This window comes from Schistocerca piceifrons, chromosome 11, assembly GCF_021461385.2.
Source record: "Schistocerca piceifrons isolate TAMUIC-IGC-003096 chromosome 11, iqSchPice1.1, whole genome shotgun sequence".
NCBI classification, from domain to species: Eukaryota; Metazoa; Arthropoda; class Insecta; order Orthoptera; family Acrididae; genus Schistocerca; species Schistocerca piceifrons.
This window is the reverse complement of record NC_060148.1, coordinates 82,328,755-82,341,207: the sequence shown is the minus strand read 5'-3', so window position 1 is coordinate 82,341,207 and position 12,453 is coordinate 82,328,755.

Here is a 12,453-nt window from a genome sequence, read left to right as displayed (position 1 = left end):
GGATTTTTCCGTCACCATTCTGCCTATTATGGGTTATGTCCTACAAGGAACTCACGCCATTGGAATCCACAATCTGTTATTTATTGTACCTTAATTACTGCTTCAGTTTTGTTCTACGATTTAAGGCATATATGGGAACAAACATGGAATACATGGGAATAATGGAGCAACTCCGTGGCAGGTACGGGGGAGGCATTGTGCCCAGGATCTTCGACCCCTGACCCCACTGCGTCCGCCTACCAGTGGCTGAAAGTCTTCCAAAAAAATAAAAAATAAAAAAATAAAAAAGTAGTTTATTGGATCGCTTTAAAGCTTCGTAAGATGAACGTGTATAAAGCGACGATTCGACTCCCGCTCAAATTTAATTTTTTCGTCACTGATCATGTTGTTTAATATTATTTAATTTATATGGCATTTGAGCGGTAATATAATTTTTTAAAAAAGAACCACCTGTATTTGCAGGAAGTTGTAGTGAATTTAATGTTATTTGACTACTTACTATTTTAAATTGTTTTTAACGCATCTGGTGTGCTATTTCTTCATATCGGGTATCTTCTTATTAAATTCACCGCCACATATATACACTGTGTGATCAAAAGTATCCGGACACCCCCCAAAAATACGATTTTCATATTAGGTGCATTGTGCTGTCACCTACGCGAGGTACTGCATACCAGTGACCTCCGTAGTCATTAGACATCGTGAGAGAGCAGAATGGGGCGCTCCGGGCAACTCACGGACTTCCAACGTGGTCAGGTGATTGGGTGTCACTTGTGTCTTAAATCTGTACGCGAGACTTACACACTCCTAAATATCCCTAGGTCCACTGCTTCCGATGTGATAGTGAAGTGGAAACGTGAAGGGACACGTACAGCACAAAAGCGTACAGGCCGACCTCGTCTGTTTACTGACAGAGACCGCCGACAGCTGAAGAGGGTCGTAATGTGTAATAGGCAGACATCTATCCAGACCATCACTCAGGAATTCCAAACTGCATCAGGATCCACTGCGAGTACTGTGACAGTTTGGCGGGAGGTGAGAAAACTTGAATTTCATGGCCGAGCGGCTGCTCATAAGCCACACATCACATCGGTAAATGCCAAACAACGCCTCGCTTGGTGTAAGAGCGTAAACACCGGACGATTTAACCGTGGAATAACGTTGTGGTGGAGTGACGAATCACGGTACACAATGTGGCGATCCGATGGCAGGGTGTGAGTATGGCAAATGCCCGGTGATCGTAATCTGCCAGCGTGTGTAGTGCCAACAGTAAAATTCGGAGGCGGTGGTGTTATGGTGTGGTCGTGTTTTTCATGTAGGGGGCTTGCACCCCTTGTTGTTTTGCGAGGCACTATCACAGCACAGGCCTACATTGATGATTTAAGCACCTTCTTGTTTTCCACTGTTGAGTAATTCGGGGCTGGCGAGTGCAGCTTTCAACACGATAGAGCACGGCCTGTGGCGGAGTGGTTACACGACAATAAAATCCCTGTAATGGACTGGACTGCACGCAGTCCAGACCTGAATTCTGTAGAATACCTTCGGGATTAATTAACTTTTCATAACTGGGATTCACAGTAATTTGAAATTTTTTGAAAGACATCATGTTTACGCCAGTCACTGTTAAACTTCTTATTTCCACTGTCGTAATTTCGGCCTTAGGCCATTATCAAATGCAGATGTTCTGGCTTCAGCATGTATAAAGTAGACATGGCTTAAAGCCAAAACATCTGCACTTGATAATGGCCGAAATTGTAATAGTGGAAATAAAAAGATTTACAGTCACTGGAGTAAACATACTGTCTTTCAAAAAAAAAAAAACTTTGGGATGTTTTGGAACGCCGACTTGGTGCCAGGCCTCACCGACCGACATCGATACCTCTCCTCAGTGCAGCACTGCGTGAAGAATGGGCTGTAATTCCCCAAGAAAGTTTCCAGCACCCGATTGAACGTATGCTTGCGAGAGTGGAAGCTGTCACCAAGGCTAAGGGTGAGCCAACACCATATTGAATTCCAGCATTATCGATCGAGAGCGCCACGAAGTTTTGAATCATTTTCACCCAGGTGTCCGGATACTTTTGATCACATAGTGTATATTAGAAAAAATGTGAGTGGGGGACAGGTTTGGGAGCAGTATCGTGGCCAGGCCTCAGAATTCTTGACCCCTGCCCTCGTTGCCGTCACCTGACTGCCATTCACTTGCACAAAAAAGAAAAAAAAATAGTGCAATGTTCAGCGCGTCTGCCTACTAACAAGGGAACCTCCCCATCGCACCCCCCTCAGATTTAGTTATAAGTTGGCACAGGGATAGGCCTTGAAAAACTGAACACAGATCAATCGAGAAAACAGGAAGAAGTTGTGTGGAACTATGAAAAAAATAAGCAAAATATACAAACTGAGTAGTCTATGTGCAAGATATGCAACATCAAGGACCATACCAGCTGACGGGCGACGTGGTTCCGTGGATAGAGTGAGCAGCTGCGGAGCGAGAGGTCCTTGGTTCAAGTCTACCCTCGAGTGAAAATTTCACTTTCTTTATTTTCGCAAAGTTACGATCTGTCCGTTCATTTACGTCTGTGTTCACTGTAATAAGTTTAGTGTCTGTGTTTTGCGACCGCACCGCAAAACCGTGCGATTAGTAGACGAAAGGACGTGCCTCTCCAATAGGAACGGAAAACATTTGATCGCAAGGTCATAGGTCAACCGATTCCTCCACAGGAAAACACGTCTGATGTATTCTATACGACACTGGTGACGGCATGTGCGTCACGTGACAGGAATATGTTGTCGACCCACCTAACTTGTACTCTTGGCGAATGGGTAAAAAGATTCTTCTACCTTGCCGGATTCAGGTTTTCTTGTGGATGTGATAATCACTCCCAAAAAAGTGATGAAAACATAAGCGTTTGTCACATGATGAAAACATAAGCGTTTGTCACATAAAGTGTAAATTAAAAAGTTAAACTTTTCACCCGAGGGAAGTTTTGAACCGAGGACCTCTCGTTCCGCAGCTGCTCACGCTAACCACGGGACCACGCCACCCACGAGCTTGCTTTTTACTTGTAGTTGCATATGTTGCGCACGGACTACTCAGTTTGTATATTTTGCTTATTTTTTTGATAGTTCCGCACAACTTCTTGCTGTTTTCTCGATTGATCTGTGTTCAGTTTTTCAAGGCTTGTCCACTGTGCCAACTTGTAACTAAATCTGAGGGGGGGTGCGATTGGGAGGTTCCCTTGTAAGCAAGAGGTCCAAGTTTGAACCCCGTTTGGGCACAAATTTTCATCTGCCGCAAAAATAAAATAGAAATAAAAAAGGGGGCGCAGTGTCAAAAAACAGTGCAATGGTAAAGAAAATTGGCTACCGCTAGAGAGCTCTCAGTTTGCAGATCACGTTGGGGAGCACGTGGCGATCCGTCCGAGGACGGCTGTAGAAATTACCTCCTATCGTTCTCCCTTCGCCAAGTTCCTCTACTTCCGCATTTCGTTTCGGCCGCCGGTTCGTGCCCGTGTGCCGTTAGTGGAGGAGGTTCCTGCGGACGCGTGATGCCGCGGATATGGCGTGATGAGTCCGCCACAGCCGGCGCCTATCTAAGCGGGAATCTGTACAACGGCACCGCCGACAACACGCGGCGCTTCCTTTTCTACGAGGTCACTCCAAAAGAAATGCACACTATTTTTTTTTTAAATCCATCTTTTATTCTACATGTTTGAAAGTTTTACAGTGTGTAGATACATCCTTTAGGAACAATATTTTCGTTTCTCCACATAATTTGCATCCCTCTCAACTGCCTTACACCATCTTGGAACCAGCGCCTGTATACCCGCACGGTAAAATTCTGGACCAACCTGTTGGAGCCACTGTTTGGCAGCGTGCACGAGGAAGTCATCATCTTCAAACCTTGTTCCACGAAGAGAGTCTTACAGTTCCCCAAAGAGGTGATAGTCACATGGAGCCAGGTCAGGACTGTAAGGCGGGTGTTTCAGTGTTGTCCATCCGAGTTTTGTGATCGCTTCCACGGTTTTTTTTTACTGGCACCTGGCCGTGCATTGTCGTGCAACAGTAAAACATCCTGTTTTTCCCGATGTGGTAGACTCAGTCGAGCTTGAACTTTCTTTACTGTCGTCACATATGCATCAGAATTTATGGTGGTTCCACTTGGCACGATGTCCACAAGCAAGAGTCCTTCGGAATCGAAAAACACCGTAGCCATAACTTTTCCAGCAGAAGGTGTGGTTTTGAATTTTTTTTTCTCGGGTGAATTTGCATGATGCAACTCCACTGATTGCCTCTTCGTCTCTGGTGAAAAATGATGGAGCCACGTTTCATCACCTGTCACAAATCTTCCAAGAAATTCATCTCCACCATTCTCGTACTCTTCCAAAAGTTCGCTGCATACCGTTTTTCTTGTTTCTTTGTGAGCCACTGTCAACATCCTGGGAACGCAACTGGCTCAAACCTTTTTTAACGCCAACACTTTCAGTATTCTGCAAACACTTCCTTCCCCTATCCCAACGTAGCGTGACAATTCGTTCACTGTGACGCGTCTGTCAGCAGTCACCAATTCGTTAACAGTCTGCACATTGTTTGGAGTGTATGCAGTACGAGGCCTGCCGCTGCGAGGACAATCCTCAATATTGCCGTGCCCGCTTTCGTCACGTAACCTGCTCGCCCACCGACTAACTGTACTGCGATCGACAGCAGCATCTCCGTACACCTTTTTCGACCTCTTGTGGATGTTTCCCACTGTCTCTTTTTCACAGCACAGGAATTCTTTGACAGCACGTTGCTTCTGACGAACGTCAAGTGTAGCAGCCATCTTGAAGACATGCCGTGACGGCGCAACTCACGGGAACAGGTTGAACTAAGTTTGAAAACGAGCGGGAAGGTTGTATCTAAACACTGTAAAACTTTTACACATGCAAAATGAAAACTGTATTTTTACAAAAATATTGTGCATTTCTTTTGGAGTGACCCTCGTACTTACGAGGGTGGTTTGAAGAGCCCTCGGAACGGAATAGGGAAAAAGGACTTACAACACTGAAACTTTTTTATGTTTCAATGTAGTCTCGTTGTAGATTGATGCACTTGGTCCAATGATATTCCAGTGACTTGAATGAGATTTTCACTCTGCAGCGGAGTGTGCGCTGATATGAAACTTCCTGGCAGATTAAAACTGTGTGCCCGACCGAGACTCGAACTCGGGATCTTTGCCTTTCGCGGGCAAGTGCTCTACCAACTGAGCTACCGAAGCACGACTCACGCCCGGTACTCACAGCTTCATTTCTGCCAGTACTGAGTTCGAGTCTCGGTCGGGCACACAGTTTTAATCTGCCAGGAAGTTTCATTCCAGTGACTTGATCCCATCTCTGAAATGAGTGTCCTCCAGGTCCCCAAAATAGTTGTCAACACCGGCTATCAATTCTTTGTTTGAAGTGAATCTTCGTCCACCGAGAAAAATTTTCAGTTTTGGGAAAATTGGACATTTTTGGCAAGGTCTTATGGGACCAGACTGCTGAGGTCATCGGTCCCTAAGCTTACACACTATTTAATCTAACTAACTTACGCTACGGTCGACACACACAGCCATGCCTGAGGGAGGACTCGAACCTCCGACGCAGGGAGTTGCGTGGACCGTGACAAGACGCCCAGACCGCTCGGCTACCCTGCGCGGCTTCAGTTTTGGGAAGAGGTGGCAGTCTGACGGAGCCAAATCAGTTGAATAAGACGCGTGTGGCAACAATTCATACCTTAGTTAGTGTAATTTTGCCACGGCGGCGGCACATGTGTGCGGGAGTGCATTGTCTTGATGGAAGATGACTTTCTTCCTTGCTAAAGAACGGGCCGCTGTTGCCGAGCGATTCTAGGCGTTTCAGTCCGGAACCGCGCTGCTGCTACGGTCGCATGTTCGAATCATGCCTCGGACAAGGATGTGTGTGATGTCCTTAGGTTACTTAGGTTTAAGTAGTTGATGACCTCAGATGTTAAGTCTAATAGTGCTTAGAGCTATTTGAACCTTGCTAAACCTGGCCTTTTTTTCGCGTATCTCAAATGCATCTCTGAGCACTATGGGACTTAACCTCTGAGGTCATCAGTCTCCTACAATTTAGTACTACTTAAACCTAACTAAGGACAGCACACATATCCCTGCCCGAGGCAGGATTCGAACCTGCGACCGTAGCGGTCGCGCGGTTCCAGACTGTAGCGCCTAGAACCGCTCGGCCTCCCCGGCCGACTTCTCGCGTATGTGTTGTTGCAATTTGTCCAGGAGCTTACAGTAGTATTCTCCAGTAATTGGCACCCCAGTGGGGTGATAATCTAGAAACACAATCCCCTTTGCATCCCAGAACACTGATGCCACGATCTTTCCCGCCATAGGAATTGCCTTTGCTTTCTTTGTTGCCGTAGAATCAACATGTTTCCACGGCTTTGACTGTTGTTTTGTCTGTAGAGTGTGGTAGTGCAACCAAATTACATCTGTGGTCACAAACCGGCGCCAAAAATCTTGTTCGCTTCTCCTAAAACGTTTCCGTTATGACCATTCTCGTACATCTTTGATCCAGTTTAAATGCTATGCTATCGTAGTTAAAACAGACTGTGAGAAGTGAAACGAAAGTGAACATCTTCATAGAACTGTTCTTTTTTGTCGCTGTGGGTTTTAACAGAAAAGCTGTAAATTGTTGATGATATCTTCTCGGGCTTCCATCGGGTAGGTGCGTCGAAAATCCGATGATGAGCATTACACTCATCGAAACGTCGCGGATTTTCGACGCACCTACCCGATGGAAGCCCGAGAAGATTTCATCAGCAGTTTCCACCGGTAAAGCCTACATTCACTGTAAATTGTTGTTTAAACTACAGATTCGGAAATATATATATTTATTGTCATTAGTGATATCTTATATTAGATTCCATAACTGCTTAACATTTTTACGCAAAACTTTACCCACAAAATTAAGTCGAAGTAATGGGAGGGTACAAATTGTGAAAAAAGAAATATATTTATTGTCTGTAATGATTTCTTATATCAGATTGCACAACTGGTTAAAATTTTTCCGTAAATCTTAACCAAAATAGTAGTCAATGGGACTTTTCGCTACAAAAGTCATACTCATATTTTGAAGTTCAGGACCCTTCCTAAGCATATGTATACACTCCTGGAAATGGAAAAAAGAACACATTGACACCGGTGTGTCAGACCCACCATACTTGCTCCGGACACTGCGAGAGGGCTGTACAAGCAATGATCACACGCACGGCACAGCGGACACACCAGGAACCGCGGTGTTGGCCGTCGAATGGCGCTAGCTGCGCAGCATTTGTGCACCGCCGCCGTCAGTGTCAGCCAGTTTGCCGTGGCATACGGAGCTCCATCGCAGTCTTTAACACTGGTAGCATGCCGCGACAGCGTGGACGTGAACCGTATGTGCAGTTGACGGACTTTGAGCGAGGGCGTATAGTGGGCATGCGGGAGGCCGGGTGGACGTACCGCCGAATTGCTCAACACGTGGGGCGTGAGGTCTCCACAGTACATCGATGTTGTCGCCAGTGGTCGGCGGAAGGTGCACGTGCCCGTCGACCTGGGACCGGACCGCAGCGACGCACGGATGCACGCCAAGACCGTAGGATCCTACGCAGTGCCGTAGGGGACCGCACCGCCACTTCCCAGCAAATTAGGGACACTGTTGCTCCTGGGGTATCGGCGAGGACCATTCGCAACCGTCTCCATGAAGCTGGGCTACGGTCCCGCCCCAACATCGTGCAGCCCGCCTCCAGTGGTGTCGCGACAGGCGTGAATGGAGGGACGAATGGAGACGTGTCGTCTTCAGCGATGAGAGTCGCTTCTGCCTTGGTGCCAATGATGGTCGTATGCGTGTTTGGCGCCGTGCAGGTGAGCGCCACAATCAGGACTGCATACGACCGAGGCACACAGGGCCAACACCCGGCATCATGGTGTGGGGAGCGATCTCCTACACTGGCCGTACACCACTGGTGATCGTCGAGGGGACACTGAATAGTGCACGGTACATCCAAACCGTCATCGAACCCATCGTTCTACCATTCCTAGACCGGCAAGGGAACTTGCTGTTCCAACAGGACAATGCACGTCCGCATGTATCCCGTGCCACCCAACGTGCTCTAGAAGGTGTAAGTCAACTACCCTGGCCAGGAAGATCTCCGGATCTGTCCCCCATTGAGCATGTTTGGGACTGGATGAAGCGTCGTCTCACGCGGTCTGCACGTCCAGCACGAACGCTGGTCCAACTGAGGCGCCAGGTGGAAATGGCATGGCAAGCCGTTCCACAGGACTACATCCAGCATCTCTACGATCGTCTCCATGGGAGAATAGCAGCCTGCATTGCTGCGAAAGGTGGATATACACTGTACTAGTGCCGACATTGTGCATGCTCTGTTGCCTGTGTCTATGTGCCTGTGGTTCTGTCAGTGTGATCATGTGATGTATCTGACCCCAGGAATGTGTCAATAAAGTTTCCCCTTCCTGGGACAATGAAATCACGGTGTTCTTATTTCAATTCCCAGGAGTGTAACTTTAAAAGTTATGTTGTGAATGAAAAACGACAGCTAACGAATTTTGTATTTTTAAAAAATTTTTGTGGTGGTCGTAAAGTAGCTCTCCACTCGGTGCAACCATTACGGGGAAACACGTTGGCGTTGCTAAGATTGAGCTAAAAGATATTTTTAGATTCTGGACCCTACTTATACATCAGTAACTATTTAAAAAAATGTATTGTTAATAAAAGTTAAACACATTTAACGAATTTTTTTAGGTTTTTATGGTAGTGGGCGCATTGCACCCCTGCATTTGTTATTACGCTTTATTGAAAATGCGTCGGTATAACTAGGGTTAAAAAACATATAGCCCACGCCCATTGGATGCTTTAAAAATTAGAAGTGAATCGGTCAAGCAAATGGTTCAGATGGCTCTGAGCACTATGGGACTCAACTTCTGAGATCATCAGTCCCCCAGAACTTAGAACTACTTAAACCTAACTAACCTAAGGACATCACACACATCCATGCCCGAGGCAGGATTCGAACCTGCGACCGTATCGGTCCCGCAGTTCAAAACTGTAGCGCCTAGAACCGCTCGGCCTCAACGGCCGGCGGTCAAGCACTTTTCGTGATTTTCGTTAATAAGTTTCCCCTTTGTAAATTATACATTATATATATATATATATATATATATATATATATATTAGAATATACAGCCTATATCTTTCCGAATGTTTATTAGAGCAAGGTATAAACATTCCAAGTAAATCGGCCAAGAATTTTTCGAGATTTTTGGTAACAATGTTAAACAACACGTTGCTTTTGTATAGTGGTACAGATTAGCGTCAAGTCACGCGGAGGTGAGTAATCTTTCGTGGAGGGTCACATTTGCGCCTGATACTAGTTCTGTACCATTAGCAGCCCCCCAAAGCAACCACGGGGGTTTACTGATATTTAGTTCTCTGAGTTTATTTAGTCGTTCAGGATTTTTGGATCGAGCGAGGTGGTGCACTGGACTCGCATTCGGCAGGACGACGGTTCAAACCCGCGTCCATCCATCGACTTAGGTTTCCCGTGATTTCCCTAAATTTCTTCAGGCAAATGCCGGGATGGTTCCTTTGAAAGGTCACGGCCGACTTCCATCCCTATCCTTTCCTAATCAAATGGGACAGATGACCTCGCTGAATGAACCAGCCAACCGAATTTTTGCGCTCGGCCTGTCTTAGTTGCGTCATCTTGTATGATACGAATCTCACTAGAGGCTACGGGAAAAAAGACGCGAATTAAATGGAGTGGTTATTAGCGATATACTGACGCCGCTACGGTAGATAGGAGCAACGCGTTTCGCTAAATTGGGAAAAGCCGGGGCTAAACACGCCGGTGTGGCTAGATTAGCGATGGAAAGAACACATCCGCGTTTGCGTCAGCACTCCTCGCTTAAGACAGCGCCAGAGTGTTGAGTAACGGCGAGCAGAGCTTGCCAGAACTCTGACGAATCGCTACGATCTGCAAAGCGGGCACCGTTCCACGGCGTTTATGCTTATTGTGCGTAATTCGCAGCTGCAACGGGAGCCAAGAAGGCAGCACTATATCAAGCGATAACTTACCGCTGTTAACGGTGCCGGTAACTGGTCGTAAGCATTCTGACACTAATGTCTCTTTAATAAGTTTCCTTTAATTTACGTCTATGGTACATAGACATACATAATACACTACTGGTCATTAAAATTGCTACACCACGAAGATGACGTGCTACAGCCGTGAAATTTAACCGACAGGAAGAAGATGCTGTGATATGCAAATGATTAGCTTCTCAGAGTATTCGCACAAGGTTGGCGCCGGTGGCGAAACCTACAACGTGCTGACATGAGGAAAGTTTCCAACCGATTTCCCATACACAAACAACAGTTGACCGGCGTTGCCTGGTGAAACGTTGTGATGCCTCGTGTAAGGAGGAGAAATGCTACCGACTGATAAAGGTCGGATTGCAGCCTATCGCGATTGTGGTTTATCGTATCGCGACGTTTCTGCTCGCGTTGGTCGAGATCCAATGACTGTTAGCAGAATATGGAATCGGTGGGTTCAGGAGGGTAATACGGAACGCCGTGCTGGATCCCAACGGCCTCGTATCATTAGCAGTCGAGATGACAGCCATCTTATCCGCACGGGTGTAACGGATCGTGCAGCCACGTCTCGATCCCTGAGTCAACAGATGGGGACGTTTGCAAGACAACAACCATCGGGACGAACAGTTTGACGACGTTTGCAGCAGCACCGACTATCAGCTCGGAGACCGTGGCTGCGGCTACCCTTGACAGACAGGAGCTCCTGCGATGGTGTACTCGACGACGAACCTGGGTGCACGAATGGTAAAACGTCATTTTTTCGGATGAATCCAGGTTCTGTTTACAGCATCATGATGGTCATATCCGTGTTTGGCGACATCGCGGTGAACGCACATTAGAAGCGTGTATTCGTCATCGCCATACTGGCGTATCACCCGGCGTGATGGTATGGGGTGCCACTAATTACACGCCTCCGTCACCTCTTGTTCGCATTGACGGCACTTTGAACAGTGGACGTTACATTTCAGTTGTATTACGACCCTTGGCTCTACCCTTCATTCGATCCCTGCGAAACCCTACATTTCAGCAGGATAATGCACGACCGCATGTTGCAGGTCCTGTACGTGCCTTTCTGGATACAGAAAATGTTCGACTGCTGCCCTGGCCAGCACATTCTCCAGATCTCTGACCAACTGAAAACGTCTGGTCAATGGTGGTCGAGCAACCGGCTTGTCACAATACGCCAGTCACCACTCTTGATGAACTGTGGTATCGTGTTGAAGCTGCACGGGCAGCTGTACCTGTACACGCCAACCAAGCTCTGTTTGACTCAATGCCCAGGCGTATCAAGGCCGTTATTATGGCCAGGGGTTGTTGTTCTGGGTACTGACTTCTCATGATCTATGCACACAAATTGCGTGAAAATGTAATCACATGTCAGTTCTAGTATAATATATTTGTCCAATGAATACCCGTTTATCATCTGCATTTGTTGTTGGTGTAGCAATTTTAATGTCCAGTAGTGTGTATGTATTTGACGATGCTGGTGCTGATTGCGCACTTAACATTTGACGATGCCACTATGGCTGCAGTACATTAGGACTTTGTTTTTATCAAACAGATCTGATAATGGTCATTAAAGACGGAAACCAGTAATCTGTTAATAATAAGTTTGTGACCATAGACATAAATTAAAAGAAACTTATTACATATACGGGTCACTGTTTTTTCGCGACAATGTCGCAGCTTGTGGGTCTCTTTTATTTCTGTATGGACTTTGAATGTCTTAATCGGATGATGTCGGTACCAGTATACCCCTGACCCTTTAAGGCCAGGTTCTCATTCAAATCAAAATTTTGTTTTCGGGGCGATGGAACGATATACAAAGGATCTGCTTGGGGATTATCATTGATCATAATTTGAATTTTATTTCAATTTTTCAATTAAAAAAACAAATGGCGCCCGTAATCATAGATTGATCAACGGCCTGCAAGTTTGAAGTACACAGTCTGCGTGCAATGCAGCCCCTCCGGAGTTATCTGAAATAAAAAATGGATAACAACAGTTTTTTATTTAATTTATGGGAGCTTATACCTAACCACAATCAAGTATCCTTAAGTATAACGACGTGGTGCTAACTGAAACTAACCAGCCGGCCGATGTGGCCGAGCGGTTAAAGGCGCTGCAGTCTGGAACCGCACGACCGCTACGGTCGCAGGTTCGAATCCTGCCTCGGGCATGGATGTGTGTGATGTCCTTAGGTTAGTTAGGTTTAAGTAGTTCTAAGTTCTAGGGGACTTATGACCACAGCAGTTGAGTCCCATATTGCTCAGAGCCATTTGAACCATTTTTGAACTCAAACTCTGAGTTCGAT